The 27,077-nt window shown below is 41.0% G+C and overlaps 1 protein-coding gene, 1 long non-coding RNA gene and 1 pseudogene across 2 annotated transcripts in view; 2 read left to right on the top strand and 1 right to left on the bottom strand.

Annotated features, from left to right (window-relative positions):
* LOC131482929 (zinc finger protein 850-like) overlaps positions 1–27,077 on the bottom strand; it is a 420,589-nt pseudogene that overhangs the window by 256,502 nt on the left and 137,010 nt on the right.
* LOC131482914 (zinc finger protein 510-like) overlaps positions 1–27,077 on the top strand; it is a 138,740-nt gene that overhangs the window by 55,306 nt on the left and 56,357 nt on the right. The gene's annotated exons all lie outside the window — the stretch shown is intronic.
* LOC131482863 (uncharacterized) lies at positions 3,990–26,190 on the top strand. Its single transcript, XR_009247347.1, has 3 exons — positions 3,990–4,118; positions 12,178–12,235; positions 26,063–26,190. It is a non-coding gene; the product is annotated as an uncharacterized LOC131482863 (long non-coding RNA).

The raw sequence follows: 27,077 nt of genomic DNA, 5'->3' as shown, positions 1-27,077 counted from the left end.
CAAAATTTATCTTGTTACAGAAGTTAAATAAAGTGCCAGAATTCGAAGCTTTTAAATTTCTGAGTGCCTGTCAAGAATGCCTTGAAGGCATAAATTATCTGATTGCAATAGGATCTGTTTAAATAATAGGGTACAGATCAGATTCTCCTCCTGTCTCTGTATCTTACTCAGCAATAAAAATAAACTAAACATTTTACAAAAAAGCAAAGAATTGTATTTAATCATGAACAACATTGTTCATAGCTTACAAGAGGCTAGTTATTCTTATGTTTATATTTAGACTTTTTTATCTCACTTAAATAAAAAATGTTTAAAGCTTTATTTATTTTTATAGCAAACTCAGAGATACAGATAGGAGAAGAGACAGAGAAGATCTGATGATTCACTCCCCAGTGAAAACAACGGTTGGGCCTGCCAGGAACTTCTTCCAGGTCTCCCATGCGGCTGCACAGTTGAAGGCTTTGGGCTGTCCTTAACTGCAATCACAGGCCACAATCAGGCAACTGGATGGGAAGCGGGGCTTCCAGGATTAGAACTAGTGCCCATATGAGGTCCTAGAGCATTTTAGGCGAGTAGTTTAGTCACTAGACCAATATGCCAGGGCCTAAATCAAAATTGAAGGTGTAGAAATCTCTGGTTGAATATTCATTGCTTTTGGAGGGCTCTGTTCTAGCAAGTTACTGAACAAGTTTCGAAAGTAACATTTTGGTATGTTTGCCACTAGATGTTACTTAGCTTGTCCTGTACCCCATCCCTCTGGATTAGGGATGTGTGAGCGTGAAGTATACAAAGGAGAAAGGGAAAAGCTTAACCCTTGAAAAAACTGCAGTTTCAAGCAAAGGAAGAGGGAGGAGGAGGGGGAGAAGTGGTTGTAGCCACTCAGATTCTCAGTGAGGAAAGCTAGCTAGGGAACTTCAGACAGAGGAGGGTGAAGGAAGGAGTGAGATGTGGGAAGTAGGTGGAGCACAATGTGATTTAGAGAGAGGGGAGAGGGTGGAGGGAAATATTGATTATTGATCAAAGTAAATGATGTTGCTTTACAGGCAAGTGGCTTATGCTGTAAGCTTAAGGAATATCCAAGTGGCTGCAGCAGCCAGAGCTGAGCTGATCCTACCTTAGGAGCCAGGAACTTCTTCCAGGTTTTCCATGCTGGTAAGAGTTCTTATGCTTTGGACCATCCTCTACTGTTTTTCCAGGCCACAAGCAGCGAGCTGGATGGGAAGTGGGGCCCGCAGGACAGCAATCATTGCTGAAATGGGATCCTTGCAAGTGTAAGGCACGGACTTTTAGTCACTAGGCTACTGTGTCCTGCCCAAATGATGGATTTCTATAATTACAGACTGCAAGGATGAGCACAGATCACATTCATGTGAGGTGTTGAAACTTCTGATGACCTATAGTCCCAGGAACAAGGTCAGAGTTATACACATCCAGGCCTGGCTCCAGACATGTAGGACTCGAGACACAAGGAGGCAGACAAGGCTTGTATAAGTTTCTAAAACACAGCACGAAGTACAGACATGTCACATAAACCTGCACAGTAGGTGGGGATCCATTTATATTCTCAAGTTTGTATTGCATATAGTGAAAACCAGCCATTGTTGTAATCCATTAACAATATTCACACATAATAGGGGTCTGGCACGATGGCTCAGTGGCTAAATCCTCAGCTCACATGTGCTGGGATCCTGTATGTGCACCAGTTAATGGCCTAGCTGCTCCACTTCCCATCCAGCTCCCTGTTGTGGCCTGAGAAGGCAGTAGATGGTGTCACAGAGTCTTGGGAATACCTGGATGAGGCTCCTGGCTTCAGATCAACTCGGGTCTGATATTGTGTCCACTTGTGTAGGGAACGAGCAGATTCAAGGCTTTTCTTTCTGTCTCTCCTTCTCTATTTAAATCTGTTTTTCCTAAAAATAAATAAATACCAAAATAAATTCGTGAAAATCATTAAAAATGAAATGGCATGTAAACAATAAATTTCAGGAATATAAACAATTCTTCAGAATACTTATAATTTTTCACGAGATTATGAGAGGATTTTCTGAAATACTTAGGTGTAAGATGTTTTGAAACAAGGCCCAGGGTAGTAGACTAGTGGTTGCTTTGTACATGCCGGAATTGCATTTGGGCACCAGTTCCAATCCCAGTAGCCCTGCTTCCCATCCAGCTCCCTGCTTGTGGCTAGGAAAACTGTTAAGGATGGTCCAAAGCCACAAGACCCTGTATCCATGTGGAAACTGGGAAGAGGCTCTAGGCTCCTGGCTTCAGACTGGCAAGCTCTGGCCATTGTTCCCACTTAGAGAGTGAATCAGCGGAAGGAAGATCTTCTCTGTTTCTCCTCCTCTTGTATATCTGACTTTCCAATAAAAATTTTTAAAAATCATTACAAGAGATATGTTATAAAACAGAAACCAAAAGCCACACATTATGGAAACCAAGTAATAGAAATAAATATATACTGCATAACACAGGAAATACACATATAATATTAATTACATATATCACTCACTGCTGGTTTTATTTTGCTAGATTAAATCTGGACAAGCCCTCTTCTCTCTGTGTCTGTCACACATTGTTGTGAATATGTAACCAGGAAATTAAAACCAGAAAGGAAATTGTAGCAGAATGATCAAGGTTTTTTTTTTTTGTAAGATTCATTTATTTTATTGGAAACGCAGATGTACAGAGAGAGTAGAGACAGAGAGGAAGATCTTGCATCCGATGATTCACTTCCCAAGTGGCCCTAAGGGCCAGTACTGTGCCAATCCAAAGCCAATAGCCAGGAACTTGTTTCCAGGTCTCCCTCACATGTGCAGATTCCCAAGGCTTTGGGCCATCCTTGATTGCTTTCCCAAGCCACAAGCAGGGAGCTGGATGGGAAGTGGAGCTGCTTGGATCAGAACCTGCCCCATATGGGATTCCTGCACATTCAAGGAGAGGACCCTAACCATTATGTTATCACGCTGGGTCCAATGATCAAGTTTGAAGCTGCAAAACTATGAATGTACACTAATAGCCCTTTTGTGGAGAAACAAATTTAAACAGAGCGGGGAATCAAGCAGGATTTCTGAATAGAAGATCAACATACAGAATCAAATTAATATGTGCTAATAAGAAACAGATATGGAACACTATGAAAATAGAAACACAAACCAGGAAATGAACATGAGTAGCAGAATTGAGATTGAAAAGGTTAATTTATATATTTTCAAGTATAGTTCAGTTGAGCATCTTAAAAGGTCGAATGGGGCCCAGCGACATGGCCTAGCGGCTAAAGTCCTCGCCTTGAAAGCCCCGGGATTCCATATGGGCGCTGGTTCTAATCCCGAAAGCTCCACTTCCCATCCAGCTCCCTGCTTGTGGCTTGGGAAAGCAGTTGAGGACGGCCCAATGCATTGGGACCCTGCACCCACCTGAGAGACCTGGAAGAAGTTCCTGGTTCCCGGCATTGGATCAGTGCGCACAGGCCCGTTGCGGCTCACTTGGGGAATGAACCATTGGAAGGAAGATCTTCCTCTCTGTCTCTCCTTCTCTCTGTTTGTTTATATGACGTTGTAATAAAAATAAATCTTAAAAAAAAAAGGTCGAATGAACTAATGGGAAAAAAAGCAAGTGTAAAGAAAAAAATTCCCAGAATCTGTTGAACATTCAGTGAGGTGCATCTAAGACTCCTGCCATCTGTTTCTTGGTTTCCAGACTAGAGCATGAAGCAGAGAGGGAAGGAGAGACCAGGAGGTGAGAGACCAGGATGTGAGAGGCGACAGCGGCCCCTGCTGTTGAAAAGCTGAAGCTGCAAGAGAGGAGGCCCCTTCCAGGCTGAGGTGAAGCCCCGCCCCTCACTCCCCCTCCCTCCAGAATCCTGTCTCACTGCCCTTTGTGATTCTGATTGTGATTGGCTGCGCATTGTGACGTCATGCGTAGTCCTGTCAGGGTCGAATCAGGCGCGCCCGGGAAGCCCTGTGGCAGCAGACAGGAGGCTGTTGTAGGGCGCCGCCATCGCCTCGGTGCTGGTTGTGCTGGTGGAGAGGCGCAGGTGGCTGAGCCAGTGCTGCCCTGTGAGCTCCCTCCCCGCAGGAGCCTCTGCAGGACCCCCGACTCGTCAGAAGCTGGGAAGGGTGAGTGTGTGAGAGCATCTCATGAGGCCCCGGGGTGGGCGGGCGGGGGCCAGGAGGGGGCCCTTGGGGTCCTCACTCTGCAGCACTGACCTTGAACACTAGGCCTCCCAGTTGAACCCATTGTGCAGTGAGGAGGAGGGATTAAGTGCCCAGGGACAGTTCGACCTTCATGTTAGGCAGGATTTCCTTTTTATTGTTTAAAGGTCTTGAGTTGAACCACAGCATCTCCAGCCCCCAGCTCAGTCCTCAGTGAAGCTCCTCCTAAGGGTCTGGGCAGTTTTCTTGTTGCTAACACCAGAGCAGCACAGACTCCAGCAGTTAGAACAAACAGCCTTGTTTTCCTGCGAGTTTTGCTGCAAGGTTGAGGGGCAGCATGTGGTGCTGGCGCTGTGCTTGGCAGAGGCCTGGGGTGGCACAGCGACCTTGTAGACAAGCTATTTGAAAAAATCCTTTGTCAGTTTAAGTCTAGGTCTCTTTGATCCTCCATCCCCAAAGGTGAACTAGTCCGAATACTGTCTGATAATTGATGTTTGTGATTTCTTAAACTGATATTTTTCAAGTGATATCGTATGGTGAATAGAATTTAAAAATGCCTTTCTTTCTTTTCTTTTTTTTTTTTTATCTTTTATTTGTTTATGTTCAACTGAGAGTTCAAGTAAGAGAAAGGGCCAGGCGCCTTGGCCTACTGGCTAAAGGCCTTGCCTTGAGCGCCCTGGGATTGCATTTGGGCGCCGCTTCTAATGCCGGCAGACCGCTTCCCATCCAGCTCCGTGCTTATGGCCTGGGAAAGTAGTCATGGTCGTCCAAGGCCTTGGGCTCCTGCAATTCCGTGGGAGACCCAGAAGAGCCCCTGGCTCCTAACTTCGGATTAGCACAGTGCTGGCAGTTGCAGCCACTTGCGGAGTGAATCAGCGGACAGCAGATATTGCTATCTCTCCTACTCTCTCTCTATATATATATATATCTGTCTTTGTAATAAAAATAAATGAAACTTAAACGAAAAAAAGACACAGAGATCTTCTACCCACTACCTCACTACACGGGTGGCTAAAATAACCAGTGTTGCACCAAGCTGAGTCCTGGAGCCTGCAGCTTCCTCCAGGGCTTGCATGTGGGTGATCAGGGCCCAGGCACTTGGATGATCTTCCACTGCTTTTCCCAGGAGATGAACAGAGAGCTGGGCTGGAAGTGGAACAGCTGATTCCATATGGGATGCTGGTGTTGCAGTTGGCAGCTTTATACGTTATACCCCAATGCTGGCCTTTGCTTTAGTTTTTGATATGATGACAGTACCTGTATTGCTTTTCATTTTTCATATGCAAATTCATTGCAATTGTTTTGCATGTAGGACAATATTATGTTACAGACTGGGGATATATTCTGATGGAGTATGAAGCATGGATAGGGTAGAATGTTTGCAGTCTAACATTTCCTCTATGTACACTTATTTTGTTTCTCTAGGATTTGGTTTGACTTTATCTGCTTCATGTAGTGTTAACTGAGATCTCTAATCACATTGCTGAGTAGCAGTTCCCACTGAGTAGTTACACTGTTGTATTAACTTGTACTCATTACTGCCGGTCGGTGTACTTTCCTTTGTTCTTCTATGAGATGTTTCTTTAAAGAATGTGCTGCTCTATTTAGAATCACTGGGAAGAAGCATGTGGTCCTCAAAATTGTGTGGGAAAAGCTTCACCAAACACCCATGCCAATTTTTTTTAAGACTTCTTTAGTTTTATTACAAACTCAGATATACAGAGAGGAGGAGAGAGAGAGAGGAAGATCTTCCGTCTGATGACTCATTCCCAAAGTGAGCGCAATGTCCGGTGCTGTGATGATCTGGAGCCAGGAACCAGGAACTTCCTCCAGGTCTCCCACATGGAGGAAGAATGGAGGATCAGAATGGAGTTGAGGCTGCTGGTTTTGTCCTGGACCTTGCTGCCTCTTGTGTCCACATGGGGAGTAAACAAGTGGAGGGAATATAGTCTGTCAGTCTTTGACTGTTGCTGAGTAATTTTCACATTTAAGGAAATAAATAAATGATTTTTAAATAATTAAAAAGGAGAGGGTAAGGAAAGTTCAAGGGACTTTGGAAATTATCATAAAATGAAAATAATAATAAAAGGTAAAAAAAAATAAAAGTAAGATTACATTTTCTTGGGAAAATAAAGAACCTAGCATGATAGCCTAGTTGCTACAGTCCTAATCTTGCATGTGTCAACATCCCATAAAGGCACAAGTTCTTTAGCCGCTAGGCCATGGCGCCGGGCACCACAAGTTCTTGTCCCTGCTGCTCCAATTACTATCCAGCTCTCTGCTTGTGACCTGGGAAAAAGTAGAAGACAGCCCAAAGTCTTGAGACCCTGCATGTGCATGAGAGACCCAGAAGAAGCTCTTGACTCCTGGCTTCAGATCAGCTCAACTCCAGCTGTTGCGGCCATGTGGACAGTGAACCAGTGGATGGGAGATATTTCTCTCTGGTCTTCTCTGTGTAAATCTGAATTTCCAGTGAAAACGAGTAAATACTTTACAAAACAAAAATTCAATGAATAATTTAAAAAGTACTAAATTAATTTTTTAACTTTTAAAAAAAGATTTATTTATTATTTTTATTGCAAAGTCCGATCTACAGAGAGGACGAGAGACATAGAGGACGATCTTCCATCTGATGATTCATTCCCAAATTGAGCGCAGTGGCTGGTGCTGTGCTAATCCAAAGCCAGGAACCAGGAACCTCTTCCGGGCCTCCCATGTGGGGATGCAGGGTCCCAAAGCTTTGGGTCATCCTCGACTGCTTTTCCAGGCCATAAGCAGGGAGCTGGATGGGAAGTGGAGCTGCCAGGATTAGAACCAGTTCCCATATGGGATCCCGGGCATTCAAGGTGAGGACTTTAGCCACTAGGCCACGTTGCCGGGCCCTAAATGCATTTTATACTATGCAGATAAAGACAGTTTAAATTTTTTAGATAGTTACCGTGAAGGGATGATTGTGATTTTTAAAAATTTCACAGAATTTTGATCAACATGTACCTGAATAATATCACAAGGTACAGTGCAGTATTTGTGTACAAATACAGCCTAAGCTGATTAACCAGGTGCCCAGGCTTTCCATGTATCTTTGCTTTTACAATAAACAGGGTGCTCCGTTCCATGTTTCTGCAGAGGCTTATCCTTTTGTGAGCTGTAGTCACCACACACTGGGATGGGACACTGGATCCTGTTCCTTCTGTCTCACTTTCTTTGCTACCTGTTCTACCTCCTTCCTTTCCCCAGGCCTCACTCTTCTCAGTCTGTAATAATCACGACTACCTTTTTCTTTCTTTTTTAGATTTAACTTATTTTAAAGACTTATATATTTTTAGTGCAAAGTCAGATATATATGGAGAGAGAGAGAGAGAATGGGAGAGACAGACAGAAACATCTTCGAATGATTTACTTCCCAAGTGAGCCCAATGGCCCGTGCTGTGCAGATCCAAAGTTAGGAGCCCTGACCTCTTCTGGGTCTCCCACACAGGTCTAGGGACCCAAGGCTTTGGGCCATCCTTGACTGCTTTTCCAGGACACAAGCAGGGAGATGATTGAGAACCGGGGCTGCCAGGATCAGAACGAGTGCCCATGTGGTGTTTTGGCGCCAACATGGAGAGCACTTTAGCTGTGAGTATACTATGTAGGGCCCTACTTTTACTTAATCTAGATAAAGGCTTATTAATTTTGTCTTTTAAAATATTGTTCCCAGTCTAGTATATGTGCTGCCGAAGCGAGCACAAAAAAAAATCTTTATTTCCATTGTCTTCAGTATTGCTTAATATAGTTTATTCGTTTTTTCACCAGTCATTATTTTGAATTTCCGTTTGCAACTCCTGGATGGTTTTTTCTTTTTCTAAGACTTTGAGATTAGTACTTACATTGTTTATTTGACTTTTTGTTGTTGCTATTGTGTTAGGCATCTGAAGTCATAACCTTTGGTTTCTATATTGCTTTGATGGTGGGTTCTTTCTTATTGGCAGTAAGTAGCATAGCTGAAAATAAGAGTGTGCTGTGGTTGCCATAAAAATATAGTATAGAATGTCGCTCTTGAATCACAGTCATTCATTTCTTGTGTTTGTAATGATTGAAAGTTTAAGAGCAAGGTGGTATTAGATTTGGCTTCTGCTGAGGTCTCTCCCTGGCCGACTCACAGCCTCCACCTTCCTGTACCCTCACGTGGTGTTTCCTGTGTCCATGTGCATCCTTTTCTAAAGGAACCTAAGGCATTTTGAAACATTCTCAGTTACCATGGTTTCTGGTTAATACCTTCTTTAAAAAAAACATATTTGAAGAAAATTCAAGATTTGATCAAGGCAGAGAGACTTAGTGATATTTGACCCTCGAACAGGTACCTTCCTCCCACATCATGACCAGGTCAATTGCAACTGAGAACACAGACCTCCACCTCCTGCTGACTGCCAGCTGCTGACATCTCTGCTTTTTCTGTGCTCAGTTGCCTATTGCCAGAACCATGCTCAGGCTGAGTGGTGCTGAGAGGTATGGGTCCAGGGCCTGCTAGGGTGATGAGGCTCTTTATTGATCCTGAGGACACCTAGATCCTATCTTCATCATATGCAGTGTCCACTGTGGGTGAATCTCTATAGATGCAGCACATTTGCAATGACTTTTATTAGAAATACTGAAGGTATTAGGGAGAAGTCCAGAGAGGACTGGGCTTCTCTGCTTTTCTTCCTCTGTTTCTTAATATATATTCTGTTAACATATATTTTTATTTCTCATTACAGAGAAAGAAGCAGAGACAGAGAGGGATCTTCCATCTGGCGAATCACTCCCTAACTATCCTCAAGCTGAAGGTGGCTGGTGCTTGTTAAGAACCTGGAGTTTATCCTAGCCCTCCAAGATAAGCACAGGTGCTCAAGGACTTGGACCATCCTTACTGTTTTCTTAGCCATTAGCGGGGAGCTGGATTGTAAGCAGAGCACCCCAAGCTGAAGCAGCACCCGTACGGGATGACACCACTGATGGTGGATGCTTAGCCACAGGATGCTGGTGCCATCTTGTTGTGTGCTTTTGTTTTAGAGGCCAGGACAGAGAGCTTGGAGAGAGATTACTCTCAGAAGCTGGTTTCCTACCCAGATTCTTGTTCCATATTAGATTATGTTAAAACTGGGAGCTAATGAGGTATGTATGGCAGCACAGCAAGTTTATCAAGTGATATGGATATGCATGTTTAAGAATTCTAGCTCAGGATTTGGCTGCTTCTAATTACAGCTTCCTTGGATAGACAGCAAAAATATGCCACCAAACTGGGTTTCTAACTATCCTTATGGGGGCATGAATAATATTCCTCATTTCTAGCTTTGACTTGACTCATCTTTAGGCCTGACTTTCCAACTAATAATAATAATAATAATAATAATAATAATAATAAATAAATCTGTAACAAAGGAGTTCCTCCTTTCTAATTTTGGCTTGACTCAGCTTGGCTCTTGTAAGCGTGTGGCATGAACCAGCAGATGTAAGCTCTCTTTGCATTTCAAATAAATAAATAAATAAATAAGTAAATAAATAAATAATTTTTAGTAGTTAGAAGCTATGTGTTAAATCTAAGTATTCAACATAACTGAAATGTCTACTTGAACTTCACATCAGTGAAGTCCCAGGGTGAACTTGTGCAGGCAGGTATAATGGAATCAGGCATGGTGTGTGCATTCAAACCAGGCACTCTGGATTGTGTTGGTCCCAAGCAGAAACTTTACCACTATGATAAACTACAGTAGGTTTCAGAAGGTAAAAATAGCTAAAATTGGTGATGGTGATTGTCGTAATTGAAAAATAATGAGTTTAATTTGTAAATTTTGTGATGCGTTCTTAGGTGTTTTTTAACACCTAAAAGGATGCAATAAATCATTGCAAAATTTTGAAGTTTATTTTACTATGTATTTTACTCCAATCCACATTAAATGTGATTTTCCTCTATAGGGTATTTTGCATTTGAATTTGAATGTAACCATAAGGGATGGTCACACTTCAGTACATGAAGTACAGTGATTGTTTCAGGTCCTGAGTTTTGGGGGAAAGGGAACATTAATCTGCTTGTCTTTTGAAAAATAGGTTATAAAATGAATTAATTTAAAAAAAAGAAACTATAATCAGGGCCTGGTAGGCTGGCCTAGAGGCTGAAGTCCTCATATGGAACACGCTGGAATCCCATATGCATCATTACTAATCCTGGCAGCATCACTTACCATCCTGTTCCGTGCTTGTAGTCTGGGTAAGTAGTCATGGTCAGCCCAAGGCCTTTTGACCCTGCACTCATGTGGTAGACCTGGAAGAATTCCCTGGCTCCTGGTTTCACATCAGTGTATACTGGCCGTTGCAGTCACTTGGGGAATGAATCATCAGGCGGGAGATATTAAAAAGAATATGGTCAGATACCTAAGGTACATAAGAACATTTTTGGTAGTAATGAGTCAAGAAGACTAACCTTTGGTGCTTGTGTTGTGGTGTAGTGTGTTAGATCACTGCTGGCCATCCTGCATAGAATATTGCAGTAAGGGAAATCCCAGAGCCCATGGAATTGTATCAGAAAGTTAAAAATAAAATAAAGGGAGAGAAAAAAAGAAGTAGAATGTCCAAATATGTGTAAAAATGTCAGTTGTAGAAGTGTCTTTGTGAAGTTCTCTGAATTGAATTTGAAATGTAATTCTTTATTACTCACCAAGATATATCCACAAACCAATTTAAAATATGTTGTTCTAGATACAGTATGTTTCTTTATAATCATTTTTATAAATGCTATGTATATTTGAAAGGTAAGTTGGGTTGATTTACTCCCAAGATGTCAGGGCCCTGCCATGCTTAATCCAGCAACAGGAATTCATGTAGGTTTCCAAGGACATCCTTGGAACCCACCCACTGTGTTCCAGGCACATTAGCAGGATACTGCATTGGAAGTGTTACATGGCCAGTAGGCATAAATAAGGCCTTTGGGTATCAGATATGATCTATCCCAAACAGCAGCCCAGCTTCCTGCATCATGACATTCACTCATTTGAGTCTGATAATTATCTCTCACTGTTTCCATAGTGTAACTATTAAATGAGATAAAATAAAAAGATTTCTCAAACTATGTTGCTGTCATATTTATGGATGTCCTATTGGCTAAAGTAAATGAAACGGCAAAGTCAAGTGTTGTTGAGGGTTTAGGAACTGGGAAGTGTCATTGAAGACTGAGGAACTTTCATTTGGAACAATTACTAGAAAACTTTATAGATTAAATAGTATACTCAATTTTCATATATAGTTATAGACAGAATTACTTTGAATGTAGAAATATTGAAGTACTTAATACCATCCAGTTATTTTTCAGAAGCATACATGTTAGTGACAATATGGTTTTTCTGTGGTATCTTGTAATTTGAACAATACTTGTTGAAAAATAAGTTAGTGCTTTGCAGTAACTTCATGATTTTTAAAATTTGTTAAAAATTTTCATTGAAAAGTCAGATTTACAGCAGCAGAGACAGAAAGATCTTCCATCTGCTGCCTAACTCCCCCAGGTCACCACAGTGGCCAGAGCTAAGCCAAAATGGAAGCCAGGAGCCAAGAGATTCTTGTGAGTCTCCCATATTGGTGCAGGCTCACAAGGTATTGTTCTGTCCTTGACTGCTTTCACAGGCACAAGCAGGGTGCTTGGTGGGAAATATAGCACTTAGGATATAAACCAGCATCCATATGGGATCCCTGTATGTGGAAGGTGAGGAATTTAGTCAGTAGGCTACAGTGCCAGTCTCAGTAACATTAGTTTTAAAGAATAGCAATTGTTTGCATTGACCTAATGATTACTTGCTTTAATCACTGCCAATTATGGAAATTATTGATACTGTTTCAAGGATGCATTGTTTGCACCTGTAAGGCACTATTCTTGCCCAGGGAAGCCAATGGCCTTTATTTTCCAGCCACTGTGTCTGCCTCCAAGTTGACGTTGCTTAGCACAGTAGGAACCACTGAAGAGGCTAGGAACAATCAAGACCAATGCGTAACTCCCTGTCTCCACCTTCTCTTGCAGGTGTAGCCCTGCAGCCTGCTACATGCTTCCCAGGCGGGAGAACACCAACACACCTTCAGTAAGTTGTTTGTTTACTTCTCGGCTTGCTTTACATGGTATTTGAGGAGTATGATGATAGTTTTTAAGCTAAAATGAAAAAGAATGAAAGAAAGAAGGTAAAGCTTTGATAACTAAAGAATGGAACTGTCAAGACTGATTGAAAGTTCCTCTCCAGGTTTTCTGTATATGTATATATATTTAAAGATATATATATATGATTTTTATTTTAAAAAAGAGTTATTAGACATATATTATTTATATAAATACAATATATTATATATGTAAATAATAATAAATATATATAAATATATAATAAGTAGATAAATATATATTATATTATATGTTATATATTATATTTTATAAATAATAAATATTTAAATAAGAAATATATAATATATTCTAACTATAATACAATATAATAAAAATATAATATAAGAATAAATATATTTAATTATATATAATAAATATATTAAGTATTTAAATATAATATATTATATATTTATATATATAAAATATATTACATACAATATATATTATGTATTATAAATAATATATTTAAATATAATATATGATAAATATATTTAATAATGAATATAATATAACATTATAAATATAATGTACATAACATCTTATAAATAATATGTAAATAAATATAGATATATAATTATAAATATATAAATACATATTTATATATTATATAATATATTATATATGAATATAATATAAATATATATTTTAAAATAAATTTATTTATTTATAAAGATTTATTTTTGTATATTCATATATTTATTATTTATATATTATATGTATATATTATTTATTTATTTATTTATATATAAATATATTTGAAGATTTTTATTTTTAAAAAAGATTTATTTATTTTTATTGCAAAGTAAGTGACAGAGAAAAAGGGGAAGATCTTCCGTCCAATGATTCACTCCCCAAGTGACTGAAATGGCCCGTGCTTGCCAAAATGAAGCCAGGAGCCCAAATACTCTTCTTGGTCTCCCACAAGGGTACAGGGTTCCAAGGCTTTGGGCCAAACTTGACTGCTTTCCCAGGCCACAAGCAGGGAGCTGCATGGGAAGTGGAGCTGCCAGGATCACAACTGGTGCCCATATGGAATCTTGGCATGTTCAACATGACGACATAAGCCGCTAGATGGCTGCAATTTGCCCTGTCTGAGATATATTCACAAGAAGTTGACAGTGGTATTAATATGAATAAAACAGTGTAATTGTGTGTCAGTATGGTGGGATGAATGCATGGAATTGCAATGCACCTCGTTCTAGTCCTGGCTACTCCACCCTTTCTTTTTTTTTTTAATTTTAAAATTGATTCATTAATTACATTGTATTATGTGACACAGTTTCATAGGTGTTGGGATTCTCCCCAACTCCACCCTTTCAATCCAGCCTCCTACTAAGGCATCTGAGAAGCATGTGGTGGTGGTATAAGTCCTTGCATATGTCCCACCCACAGGTGAGATGCCAGAGGGAGACCTGGAGTCAGTCTGACACAGCCACAGCTAGTAAACACATTCAGAAAAAAAAAACTGCACGAAACACCTGTTTTTCTGTCATTCTTCCTGTCAAATGAATAGAGACATTGTAAAAGCAGTGTAAGTACCTTTTCGTCTAGGTTCAAGGTTAGTTTTCCAGCAGTGGCATTTACATTATAGAAAATGGCAAATAACATCATTGGATATCAGGTATGGGAAGAGTAGAAGGTTCAGTGGGAAAAGCAACCTGACTTTTGATTACCAGATTTACTTAAGCCATCCTTGTGGCATGTTTTGAGATAACATGTAACACTGCTGCATGCAATGCCAGCATTCCATATAAGGACTAGTTAAGTCCCTGATGTTCACTTTCTGATCTACTTCCCTGCTAACGTGCTTGGGAGATAGCAGAAAATGTCCCAGTTCCTTGGACACCTGCACCCCGTTGGAGGATCAGAATGGAGTGCAGCCTGCTCTGCTTTGTCCTGGACCTTGCTACCTCTTGTGGCCACATGGGGAGGAATCAAGTGGAGCGAAGATCTTTCTGCCTGCATGGCTTTGACTGTTGCTTTGTAATTCTCACTTTTAAGTAAGTAAATTGCTTTTTTTTTTTAAAGGAATTGAAAAATAAAACCACCATACTTTATACTCTGTAGATTGGGGACTGTTAAATTTCTTCTTATTTAATTATTTTTATTTTTGGTGATTTTTATATTGTTGTTTAGTTTGGTTGGTCAAGGCTATAGAAACGTAGGTGAGATGACCATTTCCACAATCTCTTTTTTTCCTTCCTGTATCTGGGGGAAGGGAGGAGATAAAGGGAGAAGCCACACCCAGCCTCCCAACCATCCCATGATGCCTGATGTGGGGCATGCTCTGATGGTCCTGCTCCTGAGGTTTTGATAGTTCAACAGTTCTGAATTACTGCCGATCTCATCATTTACACACAATGAAATCTGTCCAGAATCCACTGGTTGATATAGTCCATCTTAGAGCCTCCGTTTGCCCACGTATTTACCTCGAGCACTGTCTGAGGTAGTTGATTGGTTTGTTCTGTTCTTCATGCTCTGTTTTGGTACTTAGTGTGCTCTGCATGCTCCAATGTATTGCCATATCCTCCATGTGCACCTGAACATGCTGCTCACTGTTGCATCAAAGCCACTGAGGAGGCCTGGCTCTGACAAATACCCTCCATGGTCAGTCCATGGAACCTGCAGTTCTCTCCATGGTTGGAGTTCTGAATCCAGTGATTCAGTTGGGGGGGAATTCCCAAAGAAACTTGATCTGATGTGATCCCAGACCTGATTCTTGTGTGTGCATGCCAACAGAGGGTCCAGCACATTCCATCACCCAAATCAGCTTAAGCACATGTTGGTGGTTGATATTGCTGGATCAGATCTGTCTCCAGCCCTTTCTTCTATACATACCAATGAGTGTTGCAGTCTACTAGAGATGTGTTCACTGTTTCCCTCATGGGCTCTCTCCCATTCCTGGATCTTGCACTCTCCAGAAGTTTCTGCAGTTTAGCTTGGAAGAATTTGCCTCACCCCCTCTGCTGGAGCCATCATCTGCTAAGTGGTGCTGTGGCAAAGCCCATCCAACCCAACCCCCACCCATTCTGGCTTATGCACGTACCAGTAGGTACAGTCTGCCCACCTTGGATTTTCCCTGTTCCATAAACATGCAGGCCAACAGATGTTATAGCCCTGCCCGGACTGGTCTGCCCAAATACCAGCTCTTACATTCACCATTGGGAGTGACTCGGTGGGGGAGCTCCCTGCAGCCCCCTCCTGGGTTCTCCTGCTTTCCCATTGGTCTCATTTGTAATGGTTCTGTGCTGTGGCCCAGTCTGGCATAGCATACCTCAGCTTGGCATTTGCCATTGAGTGCTATAGCGTGGCCTTCTCAGCTTGTCCCAGTTCAAGCTCTCATAGGTGGAAGCTACAGCAAGGCCAGTCCAACCAACTGCCAGTTCCATCCCTAATGTGAATTGTGTGGTGTTGCGGCCCAACTCAGCATGATCCACATACCATTCTGGTTCTCAGATTTGCCTGTGGGTGATATGAACTGGCCCAGCCTGGTTTATCCCAGACCTGAGCCAAAGGTATGTCCTTGGGTACCATAACCTGGCCTGGTCTAGGCTGTTCCCTGTCATGGTTCTTGCTCTCACCTGCAGGGACTGTGTCCCAACAGAGGAATTGCACAAGCTCCTCCATGAGAACTTATCCTAATGCCAGACCCGTGGGTCCATGGTGCAGCCCTACTTCGTCCATCTCCTGTCTTAGCAGGAACAGTGGCCTTTCCTGTTTGGCCCTCAACCCATTCTGTTTTTTTCTGTTGGATATTACAGCCCAGCCCAGGATGGTCCACATCCAGACACAGCTCATGCATAGCTCAGCAGGGAGAGATGTAGCCTAGTCCATCCTACATTAAGCCTTGTTCTCATGAGCACCGGTGGGTGCTGGAGTCTAGCTCCGTGTGGCACACTGAGACTTAGTCCACACTTGTGCCAAAAGAGACTGCAGGCATGTCCAGATCAGATAACAGCCCCTGCTCTGCCCCTCACATTTACCAGTAGGGACCACAACCTAGTCAGTGTAAACCTTAGCTCCCCAGCCAGGCCTGTTCACAGTCATAGATCTTGCTTTTTCCAATGGTTTCTCTGACCCAGATTGGCATAGTCCCTCACCTGTCTTGGCTTTTGCTTTCAAATGCTGGAGCCTGGCTGGACCCAGCCTGCCCCCATTCCCAACTATTGCTGGTGGTTACTGTAGCCTAGAGCTGCGCAGTCTATACCTATCCCTGGCCCATGAAAACTGGTAGATGTGACACCCTAGCCTGGAATGACCTGTGCTCCGGCCCAGTTTCTTCACTTGCTGGTAAGGTAAAGCTTTTTTTTCCCTGTGTGATCTGCCCCCTTGCCCAATCATCCCACACATTCAACAACAGGTGGAGCTAAGTTGCCAACCTTGGCAACCTTGCTCAACCCCCAGACCTGGATCATGTGCTGACCAGCAGGAGCTATGACCCAGCAGGAGAGTTTCCCAAGTTCTCCCACACTGCCTACTCCGAGACCCAGATCTCACTCATGTCAGTGTGTGCTAGGTCCTTGCCTGGCATAGCCTGCCTCTCCATCTTGGTCTTGTGTGAGCTTATGAATGTTGCGGCCTGGCCTGCTGTACACCCTCTTTTAGGATGCATATGCTGATGCTGCAGCCTGGACCTGCCCGGATTATTCTCGGTGTTTGTATCTGTGAATGTTTACAGGTTCTATGGTCACACCTAGCTCAACCCATCACCCTCCCAGCTCTTGAGCTAACCAGTGGGACTTGCATTTCCACAGGTTTAGGCCCACATATCCCCCACAGAATCTACTCCTGAACCTGGTTCTCCTACATGCTAATGTCATTGCCCTGCCTAACCTGACCCATCCCTGTTCCAACATTCAGTCAGACAGTAGGATCTAGCCCTGTCATTCAGATTCCCAGCCCTAACTTTTGCATGGACTAGCATGTGGTGGTCAGCAATATTCCTTACTAAGAATTCCTACTCAGGACTCCCATATGGGCTGGTGTATCAGTCTGACCCATACAGTGCTTCTGGTCTCTCCCCTCCAAACCACCATGTCTCAGGCTCCTCATTTTCCTGCAAGTGCAATTGCCCTGTCACTGGGTGTCCCTCAGGATTCATTTCTTACCTACACGTACAGTGGCCTTATCCATGAATCTCCTTAGGTAACAATTCCACACCCCAAGACCCTAAAGCTCACCTCTGGGTGAAGCCAGCAGGTGAAGCCTGGTGCCAGTTGGTGCTCTGGATGCCCACAATCCCAGAATTCACTCAGCGCTTGGCATCAATGGCTGTTGCTAGTGCTCCAAGTATTGAGCGCAAGCTGACTCAGGTACCACCAGCAGCCCCCATGCTGTTGGCAGCTCCATTAACACAGCCCGCGGTCCTTCCCACATATCTTTTAAAAAGAAAGAAAGAAAGAAAGAAAGAAAAAGAATATGCAGCTATGCTGACACACTGGCATTGTTAACACATATTTGGCATTAACCAGGCCCAGGATGCCCACCAGCTCTTAGCTACTTTTCTCCCACCTGTGTAACACTTACCTAGGTACAATGCAAACTAGGCAGCTGCCTAGAGCTGGGGTGTTTAATATCTTCTAAATAGATTTTAGTTTGAAGGGATGATTGTAATTTTTTTAAAAATCTAGTGAATTTTGATCAACATGTACTTGAATATTATCACTGGGTGCAGTGTTGTATTTAAGTATATGTACAGCATGAGCTGAGTAAACCAGGTGCCTAGGCTTTCTGTGTTTTTTTTTATTTGTTTGTTTGTTTTTACAGCACACAAGGTCCTGCATTTCCAGTTTCCTTATCATTGTAAACTGTATTCACCACGTACTGGGAAGGAACACTGGATCTTGTTCCTTCTGTCTCTCTTTGCTACCTTTCTACCTCCTTCCTATCCCTGGTCTTCACTCTTACCAACCCGTAGCAATCACAATTATAAGCTTGCAGCTATTTTTTAACATTCATATATGATAACATGTTAGTTTTTTCTACATTTGCCTTATTTTATTTCACTACATCCATGTTCATCTATTTGGTAACAAATAATAATTTGTTGTTTTTAATGACTGAATGCAGTCTCTTGGCATTCATTAGGTTTCACTATTAATAACATCAGGGGAACCAGTGAAATCTAGAATCACAACTAATTGTTTCTTTTTTAGTATACTAATCTAGTATATTTTTATTTCTGTGCCTTTTACTTCCTTGTCTATTTCTGTGTGAATATTGAATTACATAACAATAAAAAGTAGTCATTCTAATTTGGTTACATATCTTAGACAAAATGCGTTTGGTTTTTTGGCATTCAGTTGTGTGATGGCTATAGGTTTGTTATCTGTGGATATTATTTTATTGAGGCCTATTTCCGTGTGCCTCAGCTGAGGTATGTTTGGATATATTTATTTATCTGTAGATTTCCTCAACTTACATATATGTTATTACAAAATAAATGTAGAAATTCATTGAGTGCTTTCTATAGGTGCTTTCAACGATGCTTGTCCTTCATCTTGTTTATGTGAAATCTTTGGTTTGTTGGTCCATTTTCTACATTCTCCAGTTAGGTGCACCTTGGCTAGTTCATGTGAGCTTATTGTTGTGATGTTGCTTTTATTTTACATGTGTTATTGGAATGTTTTTATTAAAGATTTTATTTCAAAATCAGATATATAGAGAGGAGGAGAGACTTAGAGGAAAATCTTAGGTCTCATGGTTTCCTCCCCAAGTGGGGAAGCGCTGGCTGCTGGGGTTAGAACCGGTGACCACATGGGATCCCAGCGCATGCAAGATGAGGATGTTAGCCACAGGCCACCGCCCTGGGCCCTATGATAAGAATTTTACATCTATTTTATCAGGTGTATTGGTCTATGACCTTTTAATGATTTTAAGCTAGATTTCTGGACTATGAGCAATTATTTCAGAAGAAGTGTTAAGTAAATATATACAGAACTAATTGTACAGGAATGGAGATTGCATTTTTACTGAGCAATTCCATCTTTTTTTTATCCTATTTTAAACAGTCTGTCACAGTTGAAGATCTTCCTACTGCTGATTCAGTCTAGTTTAGGAATCCAAATGTTGTTACACTCAGCATAATTTTGGAATGGTTTTTCATTTTAGTTTTTTACCATAATTCTAGAAAATTTGGTGCTAATTTGGTAGAATCTAGCCGTGAAGACACCTAGTGTTGACCTTTGGTTTGAAGAGATATATTCCTGATTCACTGTTAACTGCCTGTTAGTACTGTCAAGTTTTTTTGAAGTCTTTCTTATTCAGTTTGTAGCCTAATGTTAAGTATCCATAAATTAAGCATTTTTATGATTTATTTGTTTATAACTACAGTTGATAGTCCTTAGTGATCCATTGCACATCCTTTTTTTTTTTTTCAAGTAAAGAATTATTTTATCAGATCTGGTGCTGTGGACAAGCAGCTAAAGTCCTCACCTTGAACACACTGGGATCCCATATGGGCACCCGTTCTAATCTTGTTGGCCCCTTGATCCATCCAGCTCCCTGCTTGTGGCCTGAGAAAGCAGTCAAGGATGGCCCAAAGCTTGGGAAACCTGCACCCGTGTGGGAAACCTGGAGGAAGTTCCTGATTCCTGGCTCCAGATCGATGCAGCTCTAGCCGTTGCTGTCACTTTGGGAATGAATCATTGGATGGAACATCTTTATCCTCCTCACTGTCTCTTCTCCTCTCTGTATATCTGATGTTGCAATAAAATATCTTTTAAAAAATCTTTAAAAATTATTTAATTGATATATAAGGCAGAACTATCGAGAAAGAGGGAGAGTTAGAGAGATCTTCCTTCTGTTTTATCCCTTTCCAAGTGACCATGGTGGTTAAAGGAGGACCAGATTGAAGCTTCTTTCCAGTTCTCCCAGATCAGTACAGGGGGTCAAGCACTTGGGACATCCTCTGCATTCACACGGGCACTAGAAGGGAGTTGGATCAGAAATAAAGCAGCTGGGCCTGGCATGATAACCTAGTGGATAAAGTCCATGCCTTGCCTATGTTGGGATTCTGTTTCAGTGCTGGTTCTAATCCTGGCAGCCCCACTTCTCATCCAGCTCCCTGATTGTGGCATGGGAAAGCAGTGGAGGATGGCCCAAACACATGGGGCCTTGCACCTGTGTGGGAGACCCGGAAGAAGCTCTGGGTTCCTGGCTTCAAATCTGCTCAGCACAAGCCATTGTGGCCACTTGGGAAGTGAAGCAGTAGATGGAAAATCATCCTCTCTGCCTCTCCTCCATATATATCATGCTTTTCAATAAAAGTAAAGAAATGTTTATTTAAAAAAAGAGAGAAAAAAAAGCAGCAGCTCTGACTTTCGTCTCACAAGTAGTGACAGAACCACTTTGTCCAGACAGCCCTGATCCACTCTACTACTGTGATACCAATTTTAACATGTCCCTCTTCTTTTTGATGTTATATACTGGAGCTTACTTTTTGATTAATCTAGTAAAAGTTTTATTGATTTTGTTATCTTTTTAAGAACAATGAATGTTTCCTTTATCTTGAGTATTGCTGAATACAGGTTTTATTCATTTCTTCATTAATCTTTATTGTTAAGTGAGCATTACTAATATGCAGTTGGAAAGAGGGTGATAGAAGGGCAGTCCCAGACAGCCCTCCCACACAACAAGAACACTGTAATTGACTAGAAGGCATGTCTATTTGGAAACTCCAATCCAGTCACAGGTCAAGTACTGAAAACACGGCTTTTAGCCATGCCTCAGATCATAGGCAGGTAGGCTGTTAGGCATGCCCACCAGGTAACATTTGAGTTGACAGTCATACTTATACTGTAATACTTGCTTATTTAATTTGTGACTGATGCAGAAATTAAACAAAGATTTTCCTGCAACTCTACCATGCGTTGACCTTAATAACTTTTTCAGTGTCGCAACTATGTTTACTCTTGGTGTAAAAATGCTTAAACCCAGTCCCATATCTTTTGGCCTCCTTGTACTGCCTCCCAATACCACAAGCAGGGAGCTAGATGGGGAATGAACAATCAGCATATGAACCAGTTCCATAGGAAGAAGAAAAAGAAAATTTGGAAGAAATGATCACCTCAACTTTTCCCTAAGCCTTGAACCTTCCCACCCTGATCACATATGTAGTCATAATCCACAATAAACATAGAAAATTCACATATATGTGAATTTTTTGAAAGGAAGATATACAAAAAGAAGGACATACAACGATTCTCCATCTGCTCTCACTCTGAAAGAGTTGCAATGGAAGGAGCTGGGCCGATGAGAAGCCTGGAGTTTCTTCTTGACCTAGCGCACAGGTTCAGGGTCCCAAGGCTTTTAGCTGTTCTTCACCACTTTCCCACATTAAAGGCAGGGTGCTGGATAGGAAGTAGATTAGCCAGAACACACACCGGCACCTCTATGGCATCCTAGTGCATGCAATGTGAGAGCTTTCACCCCTAGGCTATTGTGTCAGGCCCCTTTTCCAATTTCTATTTCTCTTGCTTAAAAATAAATAAATCTTTCAAAAACAGGGAAACAAAAAAATCCCAAATCTAAGTAGAAGTCATATTTCATTAGGAAATATTAGGTTTTTTGGTTTTTGTTTTCTTCTAGAGAAATTGTACTTGTATTGTGAGCTTTATGGATTATAAGTGTTTCTCTACCACTCTTTTTTTTGTTTTATTTTTATTGCAAAGTCAGATATAAAGAGAAGTGAAGAGACAGTGAGGAAGATCTTCCATCCAATGATTCATTCCCAAAGTGACAGAAATGGTCGGGGCTGCACCAATACAATGCCAGGAACCAGCAGATTCTTCCAGGTCTTCCATGTGGATACAGGTTTCCAAAGCTTGGGCTGTGCTCGACTGCTTTCTCATGCCACAAGCTGGGAGATGGAAGAGAAGTGGAGCTGTGTTGATTAGAACTGGTGCCCATATGGGATCCTAGTGTTATCAAGGCAAGAACTTAGCCTCTAGGCCACAACTCTGGTCCCTCTGTATCAGTTGTCATAATTTGTCAAGTATCAGGATACGGGAAGTTCCATTTGTTGTTCATATTGGCAACTTTTATCTTTCAAGCTCCATGTAACCTTAGCAACAAAAAACATCCTCTGTTTGGAAAAGAACTGATCAAAGGACCTCAGTAGGTAGTTCTCAAAATGTAACCAATTGGGAAACGTAAGTCAAAATCACAATGAGATATCTCCACCCTGTCAGAATGGCTATTATTATTTGGAAGAAAAGGTAACAAATACTGGTGAGGAAGTAAAAAATGAGAACATTTATGCAATGTTGATGGAGTTATAGATTAAATCAGCACGCGAAAATAGCATAAAATTTCTTAAATGTTTAAAGATAAGATTGCTGGGCCCAGTATGGTAGCCTAGCAGGTAAACTGCTTTGAATGTGCTGGGATCCCATATGGACACTGGTTCTAATCCCAGCATCCCTGTGTCCCATCCAGCTATCTGCCTGTACCCTGGGAAAACAATTCTGGATTGTGCATAGCCTTGGGACCTTGCACCTGCATAGGTGACCCTTAAGAGCTCCTGGCTCCTGTCTTAGGATTGGCGCAGAATCAGCTGTTGAGCTGTTGAGTTATTCATTGGGTGGAATAACTTCCTCTCTGTTCGTCTTTGTCTCTTTATATCTGACTTTGCAATAAAAAGAAATAAATCTTTTTTAAAAAAGAATAAATAAAATAAAGTTCAAATAAAATCAAAAAGATTTAATTTAAGTAAGATTACTGTAAGTTTGAGCAATCTCACTACTAGTTGTATTTTCTGAAAGTTATGAACACATTCTGTAAAAGAGATACCATCTTTTTTCTAACAGCGCTATTCATAATACACAAGATATTGAATGAATTGAGGCGTCCGTCATCAGATAATTGAATAAGGAAAAAGTAGTCTCTGTGTACAACAGGCTGTTATTCAGCTGCAGAAACAAAATTCTGTGTATTATATCAAAATGAGTGTAACTAGAGGCCAAGATGTTAATGAGTGAAATATTCTAAATACAGATATACAAATATGATATTCTGTTATGTAGAGTAGCATACTGAAGAAGTAGGGGGAGGGGAACCCAGGCACCACAAAGAAGGAAAAAAAAATCTAGGTCAGCAAGACCTCAGGTCAGCCACAAGGTGACTGCAGAGGTCAAGGATTAGAAGCCAGCAATATCAGATCACATAGATATGGGGCGAGGCCACAGGAAAAGAAATGAGTCAGAGGAAGGAGCGAGGACCACCCACAAAAAGTCACCAAAAGCTAGAACCATCCTCAAGGTTGGGAAGTTAACAGGGGGAATCACTGTCCCGAACCTCTGGACATACTACAGAGCGATGGTTATCAAAACAGCCTGGTACTGGCACAAAGACAGAGAGGAGAATCAATGGAGCAGAATAGAAACAAAGGAAGGAACCCACATAGATACAGCTAAATAATCTTTGACAAAAAGAAAAACGATAATCCAGGCAAATGGGAAGGTCTGTTCAATAAATGCTGTCAGATAACTGGTTGATAGCCTGCAGAAACAAAAAGATAGACCCACATCTTTCACCATACACTAAGATCAAATCTAAATGGATAAAAGATCTAAACCTACATCCAGAAACTTTCAAACGTTTGCAAGAAAATGTTGGAAATACTCTGCAAGATCTAGGGGTAGGTCCCAACTTCCTAAAAAGGACACCAAAAGCAAAAGCAATCAAGAACAGAATAAACAAATCGGACCTCATCAGACTAAGAAGCTTCTGCACAGCAAGGGAAACAATCAACAAAGTAAAAAGGCAACCCACAGAATGGGAGAAGATCTTTGCGCACTACGTAGGTGATAGAGGGCTAATCTGCAGAATACACAAAGAACTACAAAACAGCCAAAATACCAAAACAAACAAGCCACTCAAGAAATGGGCACAGAAAATGGACAGACATTTCACAAAGGAACAAACCCAAATGGCAAATAAACATATGAAAAAATGCTCAAGTTCCCTGGCAATAAGGGAAATCCAAATTAAAACATCAATGAGGTACCACCTGATGCCAGTGAGAGTGGCCCACATGAAGAAATACACCAACAACACTTGTTGGCGAGGATGTGGGGGAAAGGGAACCCTACTCCACTGCTGGTGGGGCTGCAGGTTGGTACAGCCTCTATGGAAATCAGTATGGAGAACATTCAAACAACTGAAAATATGCATACCATATGATCCAGCAATAGCACTCCTAGGAATATATCCAGAACACCTGTTTTTTTTTTAATTATTTATTATTTAACTTCAGTAATTACATTGTATTATGTGACACAGTTGCATCCCTATGTTCATAGCAGCACAATCAGTAATTGCCAAAACATGGAAGCAACCAAAATGCCCATCAACAGAAGACTTGATAAGAAAGCTATGGTTCATCTACTCCTTGGAATGCTACTTAGCTATTGAAAAAAATAAAATGCAGTTGTTTGTGACCAATGAGCCCAAGGGAAACCATAATGCTAAGGGAAATGAGCCAATCCCAGAAGGTTAGATACCACATGTTTGCCTTAATTTAAGATGAAATAATGTCAATATGAAAAACAGTACCTGTAAAATGTAATATTATCTCAACCTCAAGCAGCCTATCTCACAAGCAATAAGATATTGTGAAGCAACCAACAAACCAGCAATAATTGTGAGTCAGACTGCTTATGATCTACATCAAAGAATTGTAAAACCTAATATACTTTTAATACCTTATGTCATTCCGCAAGGGGGTGGAGGAGAGGAGAAATCTTCCATCACCCTCGAAGGTGAGCTGAAGATGTGAAATATTAGTTGCTCATCACTAGGGTATTGAGGATTTCTCTGCACATCCCTCCTAAACCTGTTCTGCACCTAAACTGTTGACATATGTCTTATTGGAGTTATAAGCCAGTCTAGACTACCCAGAAAAAAAGCCAGGTTCAGCAATAATATGCTTCAATGCTGTAAAAGGCCGAATATTGTAATGAGAATAGACACAAGACAGCTGGATGTAATCTATAGCTATTTAAAATGTATAGAACCCTTTCTATATAAACTAAAATTGAAGTGTCAATGAGGTAGTCACAGGATGTGGTTAAGTAATCGCATTTATTTTTAGCACAGTAGTTACTCAATACTACGTCAAAAATTACATAACGTTATAAATTGTTGCTGATGGTATGTTGGAGCTTTTAATTAATTGGGAGGATACTCTGTTGGCTCTGCCTTCGGGCCAGAGCAGGTCTCCCTAAGAAGCCGTTGAACTTAGACAATAAGATGCTGGACTCTATGTTTGGTATATGCTTGCAATGAGGAAATCTCAACTGAACTTGAGCTGTGGTTATGCAGCAGGGTGGAGGAGTCCAGCATGGGGGGAGGGCTTGGGGAGGGATGGGGAGAATCCCAGTACCTATAAAATTTTGTCACATAATACAATGTAATTAATAAATAAATTAAAAAAAAGAAAAACAGTGGTAATAACAGTGGTATCTTCCAATTGGAGAGCTATTCTAACAATGCCTTCAACAGTTAATTAGATTGAATCTAATGATAGAATCTTTACAGGAAACAATCTTTAATAGAATAAGGATTATTTTGTTGTAGCATTGGACTTGAAAAAGTAATATAGCACAAGATATTTTCATTTAACTGTTACTCTATGATGCTGTATGAATTATAAATTGAACTGTGTCCATAGAAGTTGCAAATTTAATATACAGAGAATGCACTGTCAGTGTTTCTATTTAATGATCCAGAGCTGAGGAGACATGTGCTGTTACAGGTGTTGGTGTCCTTTGAAGATGTGGCTGTGGACTTTACCCAGGAAGAATGGCAGACAATGGACAATACGCAGAGGACCCTGTACAAGGAGGTGATGCTTGAGACCTATAACAATCTGCTGTCCTTGGGTGAGTGAAGTTCTGTCATGCCTAAGCAGAACACTTCTGTATAGTTTGCTAATGAAAGAACAGTTTATAAAATGCAGTAGTTGGTAGGACTAATGGTGATTTCAAAAAATCTGCATCATTCTCCATGAACAGGGTACTCAATGACAAAGCCTGATGTGGTCTTCAAGTTGGAGCAAGAATCAGTACCATGGACAGTGGAGAAATCTGTCATGCAGAGACTTCCAGGTCAGCACATAATGGACAGGGGAATTGATACATAGCTCAGTAAATGTTGAGTGGAATTATATTTGAGTTTTGCTTTGAGTTTCTTCCAGAAGGACAGCTGGTGAGACACAAGCATTGTATAGTCTCCATGTACAGGTTTATTCTAGCAATTTGCCAGCCTGCCACCATAAATCTGGAACTATATATGGGTTTTTCATGATCTCAAACATTTGAATCACATCTGCCACTTCCCAGGATACATTTTCAGGAAGTTGTTTTTAAAGCAGAGTAGCCAGGAAAAGACGAACTAGAGCTAAGATAGGATGTAAGATACCCCAAGCCTTATTTTGAATTTTTATTCCATATTTTCTGTCATATCCTGCTTTAAGTTAAATACGCAATCTCAGCTAATTGAAATTTTTATTTAAGAAAATGGGTATTAAGTTAAGGCATTAATAGGTGAGATGTAATGCCTATTTAATACTGCTCATAAATGTCCACATTTCACTAATATTAAAATGTGCTGTATCTAGAATGGCAACAAATCTCATTGGGTTTACTGGAAATTTTGAAAAGAAACATTTAGATGTGATTCATAGATATGGTTACTCTTTTCCTCATTTCAGATCCCCATGGAAAGAATGAGCAGCTTGGAGCTAATCAAAACGGTCAAGAGATAATCTT

The sequence above is a fragment of the Ochotona princeps genome, chromosome 21, assembly GCF_030435755.1.
Source record: "Ochotona princeps isolate mOchPri1 chromosome 21, mOchPri1.hap1, whole genome shotgun sequence".
Lineage (NCBI taxonomy): Eukaryota > Metazoa > Chordata > Mammalia > Lagomorpha > Ochotonidae > Ochotona > Ochotona princeps.
Note: the sequence above shows the minus strand (reverse complement) of the source record. Positions and strands in the feature narration are given on the sequence as shown.